Source organism: Emys orbicularis, chromosome 20 (assembly GCF_028017835.1).
Source record: "Emys orbicularis isolate rEmyOrb1 chromosome 20, rEmyOrb1.hap1, whole genome shotgun sequence".
NCBI classification, from domain to species: Eukaryota; Metazoa; Chordata; order Testudines; family Emydidae; genus Emys; species Emys orbicularis.
Genome location: NC_088702.1, coordinates 17523277 through 17532515, shown reverse-complemented (window position 1 = coordinate 17532515; position 9239 = coordinate 17523277). Strand labels below are relative to the sequence as shown.

Sequence of the window (9239 nt, the reverse complement as noted above, 5' to 3'; positions counted from 1 at the left end):
AGAGCCCGCACCCCCAGCCAGATTGCTTATTTGTACACATGCTTATGCACACAGAGTATCTATTTTACAAGCATACACCCATTATGCTTTTGCACACATGGCTTATGTGTACAGCACGTAACTTTTAGATGCATGAGCATATAATTTATCTGTGCGGCACTTAGCGTTTATCCACTGGTTCATAAAAGTTCAGTTACGATGAAAAATGGCGAAAAATTATCAGAAATCCACCCCACCCCCCAATTTATTTGTCACCACAAATCTATTCAAGATAAACCTCACTAGTAAATTTTGCATGGATAGACAACTTGTTTAAAAGATGTGTCAACAAAGAAAGATTCCAAGGGCAGCTTTTAGCAAGAGTACAATTTCAAAGGCTTTTGATTAGAAATACACTGTATGTAGAGAAACCAAACAAGAATGTTACAGAAAATTCAAACTACACTAAAAGAACTTTATGTTTCCACAATCAAACCCTCAAAAAGTTAGGAAATGCCAGCATTAAGGTTGCCTGTGTAATCTTAATTCAGTCCCCTTGTGCATATGCATTAGGATCTTTAATTCCATGATCACAGACAATTTGTACCTGGAGCTGTGCCTTACTTTGAATCTGTGAGTTCCTCTTTATTAAATAAACTTTTGTTTATTTTTACCCCGGGTGGATCTGGGGTGCAAACGGTATGGGCCAGAGTGAAGTGATAGTGGGGGGCTGATTCCACCCCTCTGGGGGTGACAACCAAGGGGAAAAGTCCAACCGGCTGGTAGTTGAGAACTCGGGATGGACGGATTCGGGGACACGCAGGACCAGAAGGGCAGTTGAGGTCATCCTGTAAGGGGTAGCCAGGCTGTCCGGAGCCAGGGTGAAATTGTTATGCTTGTGGGCGGGGTACTGGTGTCAGGGGAGCAGAGCATTAAGCCACCTAAAGTTACAAAGCGGGTGGCGAGAAACCCCGTTACTGGTGTGGGGGAATCCCCTAAACAGTGGACCTGAAGAAGAGCTCTGGGTACCTCCAAAGCGTGTCCCTGTCACCAGAAAAAGTTGGTTCAATAAAAGCTATTCCCTCAACCTCCTTGTCTCTCTAAGATCCTGGGACCAACACCGCTACAACAACACAAATTAGCAGCATCCCAGGTCAAAATATACATCTGTAAATATCCTGAAATCAAATTCTGATGCGTTCCCAAGCAGCATTTTTCTTCCTTAGCCTGTATGTCAATTTCTGTTATTATTAAGGCCCGACTTCATTCCCGAAATTACCGATGTCACAATATTAGGCTTCCACCACAATTGTGATGCTAATGAGCTGACTTTGCACGGTGCCCAATTTTGCAAACATTTTGAGTATGCAATTAGCACTGTCCCAACATTCAATGCCTGGACCATGTGGACAGCTAAAGTGACTGGACTCAATTCCTACAGCAGTTGTGTTAAGACTTTTAGTCGTCTGAATTTGATATTGTTTCAGGTACTTTTGTTTTAATGCGTGTAATTGTGAAGGAGCCCAGAGACTGCTGCCTGGCCCATCAGGGGTTAAAGAAAACCTGTGGGTTCAGCTAGCCCCGCCCCGTTATACCTGCAGCCAATGCCAGGCGTGGAGCAGGGAGAAAAGAAGGGAGCCTGGCTCAGTCAGGGGTGGTGAAGAGGCAGGAACTCTTCCTTTGCCTGTCTCAAAGCAGTCACGGGAAATGAGTAGGTCTTCTCCCGCTAAGGGGAACGTACAGCTAAGCCCTGACTGCCGGGAAACTGGACTGCGCTGGGGCCATGCCCCAAACTTAAGGACCTGCATAGGGAGCAGCCTAGGAAAGCGTCCTGACCCCCATGGCTGGGGGAAAGATCTCCCACCACTTAGAGGTGTGAGCTGCTCAGGACCCTGGGCCAGGAACTGAGGGAAAAGGAGGGGTCAGGTCCCCGTCCTTCTGCCAGGTGAGGGTCACGTGCTGGAGGTTCATCCTGAGCTGGGACGGGAAGAGGCAGCTCAGGGTGAGCCTCCCCCGCCCCCAACCAAGCAGTGATAGGTGACTTGGCTGTGATGAGTCCTGAAAGGGAAGCAAAGTCAGGGGCAGAGATCCTGTTGCCCAGCGACCCCAGAGAACCTGGCTGCAGCCCCAGCTCCAGAACCCCCGGGAAAGCTCAGAACAGAGATCCTGCTGCAGCCCCAGCTCCAGAACCCCGGGGAAAGCTCAGAACAGAGATCCCACTGCCCAGCAACCGCAGAGATCCTGGCTGCAGCCCCAGCTCCAGAACCCCCGGGGAAAGCTCAGAACAGAGATCCCGCTGCCCAGCGACCCCAGAGAACCTGGCTGCAGCCCCAGCTCCAGAACTCCCGGGAAAGCTCAGAACAGAGATCCCGCTGCCCAGCGACCCCAGAGAACCTGGCTGCAGCCCAACTCCAGAACCCCGGGGAAAGCTCAGAACAGAGATCCCGCTGCCCAGCGACCCCAGAGAACCTGGCTGCAGCCCAGCTCCAGATCCCCGGGGAAAGCTCAGAACAGAGATCCCACTGCCCAGCAACCGCAGAGATCCTGGCTGCAGCCCCAGCTCCAGAACCCCCGGGGAAAGCTCAGAACAGAGATCCTGCTGCCCAGCGACCCCAGAGATCCTGGCTGCAGCCCCAGCTCCAGAACCCCCGGGGAAAGCTCAGAACAGAGATCCCGCTGCCCAGCAACCGCAGAGAACCTGGCTGCAGCCCAGCTCCAGAACCCTGGGGAAAGCTCAGAACAGAGATCCCACTGCCCAGCGACTGCAGAGAACCTGGCTGCAGCCCAACTCCAGAACCCCGGGGAAAGCTCAGAACAGAGATCCCACTGCCCAGCGACCCCAGAGAACCTGGCTGCAGACCAGCTCCAGAACCCCGGGGAAAGCTCAGAACAGAGATCCCGCTGCCCAGCGACCCCAGAGATCCTGGCTGCAGCCCCAGCTCCAGAACCCCGGGGAAAGCTCAGAACAGAGATTCTGCTGCCCAGCGACCCCAGAGATCCTGGCTGCAGCCCAGCTCCAGAACCCCCAGGGAAGCTCACTGCCGACCGGGCTGCAGACTGTCCGGTTGGCAGGGCTGCCGCGCTATGCAGCTGGGCTGGCAGACTCCCTGCTAGCAGCCGCGTGGCTCCTGGGTTGGGAAGCAGATGGCATGTCCAGCTCTTAGCCTTGGGGTGGCCAGGTGTGCCCATATGCTGCCCTGTCATCTGCCCGCAGGGGCAGCTCCCATTGGCTGGGTCAGGGCAGATCTAGCGCAACTTGTGAGCGCTCAGCAGACAGCTGTTGAGGAGTCATGGTGCGCCCCGCTCTCCTCATGCTCGTCCTGTGGCTGGGCTTGAGTTCCGGTGTAATGACACAAACGTCTCATTAGCCAGGAGGAAGCAGATCGATCAAAGGTGCAACTCTGGTCTCACCTTGGGCTCAGGGGTATGCACTGTACCCCCAAACCTTACCTCCCTTTTCACGGATTCACACACAAAAAAGTGAAACAGCGCGCCTCAATCGTCCAATAGATCAATTTGGCACATTAGCCAGGAGGAAACAGATTGTGAGTGTTTTTGACCACAAACCCCATCCCTCCTGATTCACAACCCCATGGACCAGGCAAGTAGCAAGTAGCCCAGATGGTCACGTTGCGTGGCGGAAACTGCACCCAGTTGCAAAACGGGAGGGTTGCTATATGTGTCGTCACACCTGTACTGCGCCTGCTCCTGTGGTGAACCACGTGCAATCTGTTGCCCCATCGCTGGCACCCAGGAGTTACAGGTATGTGTATCCCTGTCTCTGAGTGCTGGGAATGGGGCTGCACCCCCATCTCCCATCACTGCATCCCTCCCTATCCCGCACCCCCATCCCCCTGCACCTCCATCTCCCTCACTGCATCCCTCCCCGTCCCAACCCCCCGTGCCCCCATCCCCCTGCACCTCCATCCCCATCACTGCATCCCTCCCTGTCCACCACCACCCCTTTTTTCCCCCCCTCCAACCCGCCCTCCTCCCTTCCCGGCTGGGTGATTTAGGCAGCCCATGGAAAAGTGTATGAAAAAGTGTCTGTGCAGACAAGTGTGTGCATGCATGCCTTGTATGTGTGGAAGAGACTGTGTCTTTGTGTAGGGAGGTGTGTGTATTGCTGCACGTGTGTATACCTGTGTGAATAAAATTTGCAGCCTAACCCTTTGACTTTTATTCCTTTTGCTGGCTTTCGCACAAAAAAAATGATGACATAAAATGCACTGTGTGAGTCCCTTTGTGCGTCAGCGTGTGTGACTGTCTGGCTGTGTGGAGTTGTGGATTTGTGTGTGTGTGTGTGGGTGTGAGAGACCTGCTGCAGGATACAAAATCCTGCAAAAGCATTTCCTACCAGTTAGCCCAGCAACACGCTGACACTTATACAAACACAGTGTGTCACACACACACACACACACACACACACACACACACACACACACACACACACACACACAGCAGGGCTCAGCCCCTCCAGCAGGGGGCAGCAGGGACACACACATCTCCCTAGCACCAGCTTGGATGAGTTCCCATCCCGACACGGCACGGTGCTGCTGCCCCCACACGGGGGTGGGCAGTGAAGGGAAGGCGCTGATGTGATGGATTTGGAAGGAAGCACTTCGGGATAATCAGTCAAGGCCCTTTGCCGAGCTGGGACACAGACACAGTTACCCCTGCACTACCCTGGGAGGGGAGTGGGGTCTAGTGGTCAGAGCGGGGTGGGGGCTGGGTGCCAGGACCCCTGGGTTCTATCCCTGGCTCTGGGAGCGGAGGGGGGGGGGCTAGAGGTTAGAGCAGGGGGACTGGGGACTGGGAGCCGAGCCAAGCCAAGACTCCTGGGTTCCATAGTGGCAGCTGTTTTTTCCTGTGTCTCCCTCCCTAGAGATCCCAGCCCAGCCCCCTAGAGGAATCTGAGCAGGGTTGGGGGGTGGGGGGGGAGGTTGCCCTGCCACTTCAGAGTTATGATTCGATCCCCTCCCCCCCCCACGTCAGAAAGTAGGAGCCCCTCCCCACATGTGGAGGAAGCTAGTGAGTTTCTTGGGGGTCTCTGGCAGAGGTGACAGCACCCACCAGACACCCCCTCCTGGCTGCAAGGAGACCCCCCCTGCACCCTCCTGGACAGCCCCCTGCTACGAGCGGCCCAGGGGCGCCCAGCCAGGGTCAGGAGGTGAGATGGGGCCGCAGTGGCAGGAATGGGGCAGAACTGGGGGCTGGCTACACGGGAAAACACCCACGCTGCTCTGTTAAATATTTCCAAGGTTATCGCTGAATACAGGTTTTGGGAATGACTTTATGGAAATAGTTTGTTTCCAAACAGACTCCATATACCAAACGATGGTGCTAATACGCTCCCCCTGCGCCCCTCCCCCATCACCCCAGTATTTGAGCATCTTCCTAATCCGCAGGGTAGTTCCCCTCCCAGGCTCGTGGGACGGCGGGAAGCGCCGCCAGCCCCATTTCCCGGCCGGGAGAACTGAGGCCCAGAGAGACTGAGTGATGTGCCCGAGGGCACCCGGGAACGGGAGGCTGGGCCCGGATTCTTTTTCTTAAGGAAGTTTCTGCCCTCCCGCCTCCCCGGTCTGGCCTGCTCCCGGGTCGCTGGGTGGTGCAGGGGCGGGGCCGAGGGGGGAGGGGCGGGGCCGAGGGGGGAGGGGCGGGCCGAGGGCGGGGCCTTGGAGGAAGAAGCGGCGCGGGGGCAGGGCCTCCGGGAGAAGGGCTGGTGCAGGGGCAGGGAGGGTCCTGGGGAGAAGGGGCGGTGCAGGGGCGGGCCCTAGAGGGGAGGGGCAATCCGGGAGCAGGGATTGGGGGAAGGGGCGAGTGAGGGCGGGGACGGAGTCTTGGGGGAAGGGCTGGTGTGGGGGCGGGGCCCTTTGGGAAGGGTCGGGGCAGGGCCAGGGTTTCAGGAAGGAGGGGAAGCACAAGGGCGGGAACTCGGGGGAAGAGGCGGTGCGGGGGCGGGGATTCGGGGGAAGAGGAGGTGTGAGGGCGGGGGATCGGGGAGAAAGTGAAGCGCAAGGGGGGGAATTCAGGAGAAGGGGCGGGGCCTTAGAGGAATGGGCGGGGCTTAGGGGAGGGGTCAACGTGGGAGCGGGGATTGGGGAAGGCGTGAGGGCGGGGACTAGGAGGGAAGGGCGGTGCGAGGGCGGGGCATCGGGGAAGGGGCGATGCGGGGACGGGGGTTTGGGGGAATGGGCGGAGCGAGGGCGGGGCCTGCAGGTGCAGGTGACGCGTAAGGGAGGTGGCTCGGAGGAAGGGGGGGCGGCCACGTTCCGGCGCTGGTGCCCCCCCCCCTACTTTTAGGGACCGGAAATTCCATCCCCCCTGCACCCTCCCCCCGCCCCCAGAAATCTCCCCTTGATACACAGCCCGGCTCTCGCTGCCCGGCTCCCTGCGCTGAGCGCAGCCGCTGGGGGGAGCGCAGGGCAGGGCCGGTGCGGGCCCGGGGGCTGGATCAGTGGCGGAGGGAGGCGCCCCGACGGGCTGGTTCCGAGAGCGGGGCTCCGGCAGCACGTGGCACACAGCGTCTGTTGCAGGCAGCGAGAGTAGTGGACACCGAGGGAAGGCGTCACACGTCAGTAGGCGGGGTTATGCAGATCAGCGGTGTCTGGCAGCAACACAGACCAGCTGGCTGATCCCAAGGAAGCGGGCGGAGAGAATTCTCTGTGTGGGAGCAGAATTCGGTGTGGAGAGTTGGTGCTTTGAGTGAGTGTATCGGAGTCACTTCGGGGCAGCGATTGGCACGTAGCTACGAAGGTTTGAAAGCAGGTCCTGGTGACATAGAAAGAAATGGGAGCGCGAGGGGAGCGCGCTGTTCGGAGGAAAGATATCGCTTCGCGGCTCTTTGAGCTCTGGTCAAGTGAAAAAATTATCTAAGTTATATCTGTTCTTATCAGTTTAATATCTGATATGTTCTCGATGTGAGAACTTTATATTAAACGGATTTTTGGAACAGGGAGTTGGACTAGAAGCTTGTTTCTTTCACTCCATGCATCAACCTGGTATTGCAGTACTTCCAGGTACGGTGCGTCTCCCCCTGGGGAGAGCTTGCTGGTTTAAAAAATAGAAAAAAAACTTAGTGCTGTATCCGTGCTTATAATGTCCAACTGTGTTTTCTATTCCTTTCTCTGTTATTTTTTTTCCTTTCATGGAGGTTTACCCACTTTGGCAATTGTTTTTTTCGTTTTTTTTTCTATTGTTGTTTCATAAAACTGTCATGAATATTTAAGTGGACAAGAATAAATTCTCTTCATATAGTCTGTATCTGCAAAAAGATAAAATTCTTTTCATATACTGTTACTTAGAATCATGGGTTGGAAGGGATCTGAGGAGGTCATCTAGTCTACCCCCCTGCATCGTTATTGGGAAGTCCTGACATCTTATAAATTACACAAATACTGCATTTGAAACTGCCTGCTTGTTTTAGAGAGATAACTAATTATCTACTACTCCCTGAGTAGAGAGACAAATACCATGGAACCCCATTTCTTAGGTTGCTTGTCTGTACTTTGACCCATCAACCTTTTATCCCCAATCGGGGATATCGCAGATTATGTATTTCTCATGCCACCTGATTTTAAACCAAATTTTGCACCCTCGATAATCTGTATGTTATTCCCTAATAACCAGAAACTTCTATGCTCAAGTGGTTATACACAACCACTCTATGAACTTCATACCCTCATATCTCAATGTCTGTACTTTGACCCATCAACCTTTTACCCCCAATCGGGGATATTGCAGATTATGTATTCCACGCGTTATGAAAGTGTGGGCTTTGGGTCAGTGTCTCTCAGCCGTAAAACAAGATCAAGCCCTTAGAAGAGGACTGTGAGTCAGCGCTGCAAATGTTGCCAGCGAAGGACTTCCCAATAACGATGGCTTGCACACTAAGAAATGGGGTTCCGAGGTGACCCTATTAAAAAGATGTGCCTCTTCCATTATGGGAACCATAATTCTGAATCAGTGCATCCCACGCAACAATCCTTTGCAATTGTATTTGTCTCTCTACTCAAGGTAAGAAATTAGTTATCTCCCTAAAAGAAGCAGGCAGTTTCAAATGCAGTATTTGTGTAATTTGTATGCCTCAATAATGTTTTATGTATTATGTTGCTTATAAGACGTCAGGACTTCCCAATAACGATGCAGGGGGGTGGACTAGGTGACCTCCTCAGGTCCCTTCCAACCCTGATATTCTATGATTCTAAGTAACACTGTATGAAGAGAATTTATTCTTGTCCAGTTAAATATTCATGATAGTTTTATGAAACAACAGTAGAAAAAAGATGAAAAAAGCAGCTGCCAAAGTGGGAAAACCTCCATTAACGGGGGGGGGGGGGGGAGAAAACAGACAAAGGAATAGAAATCACATTTGAATGTTATGAGCACTGATACACCACAAAGTTTCTTTTCTATTTTTTGAACCAGCAAGCTCTCCCCAGGGGGAGGCGCACCGTACCTGGAAGTACTGCAATACCAGGTTGATGCATGGAGTGGATGGAGCAAGCTCCTAGTCCAACTCCCTGTTCCAAAAATCCATTTAATATAAAGTTCTCACATCGAGAACATATCCGATATTAAACTGATAAGAACAGATTTAAATTTTTATTAGAGAATATTTAAAATAAACGGTACAAAAGATTTGAAGAGTCAGTTGTCGATCATTGGGGGGAACATACAGAGTATGGGGGGGATGTTGTTATGTTGGGGTTGTGCAGCACACATAATACGTACAGGCTGTAATGTCTCCAATGGGGGGGTAGGCAGTGGGCGAGATCCAGACACAGGTGATAAGCGGTGAGGGTCAATCATCCACACAGGGGGTACAAAGAGCCGGGGGTATAAGTAGGTGGGCTGGGTAATGGTGATGGGGCGACCCTCACGTGGTGGGATTCAGCTGGTTGGGTAGGTTCGGGATTCAGGGGAAAAGGCCCAGCGGGGGGTGGGGGTAATAGGTCCCTTCCCCCTTGCAGGTGGGTGAGGTCTCCCTGGCTCGCTCTTGGCTTTGTCGGCGGCCGGTGGGGTGAGGTGGGTTCGGGGCTCAGGGGGTAAGGCCCAGTGGGGCGGGGGGCATGACAGGTCCCTTGTGGGTGGGCGAGGTCTCCCCGGCTCGCTCTCGGTATTGGCGGCGGCCGGTGAGGTTGGGTGGGTTCGGGGTTCAGGGGAAAAGGCCCAGCAGGGTGGGGGGGGGTTACTAGGTCCCTGTCCCCTTGCGGGTGGGCGAGGTCTCCCCGGCTCACTCTTGGCATTGGCAGTGGCCG

At 54.3% G+C, this 9239-nt stretch overlaps 1 non-coding gene and 1 pseudogene across 1 annotated transcript; one reads left to right on the top strand and one right to left on the bottom strand.

Moving 5' to 3' along the window:
• Positions 1-6807: 6807 nt before the first annotated feature.
• LOC135892849 (U2 spliceosomal RNA) lies at positions 6808-7014 on the top strand (annotated as a pseudogene).
• A 1407-nt stretch (positions 7015-8421) lies between these two features.
• LOC135892854 (U2 spliceosomal RNA) lies at positions 8422-8607 on the bottom strand. Its single transcript, XR_010562309.1, has one exon. It is a non-coding gene; the product is annotated as a U2 spliceosomal RNA (small nuclear RNA).
• Between the last annotated feature and the right edge of the window lie 632 nt (positions 8608-9239).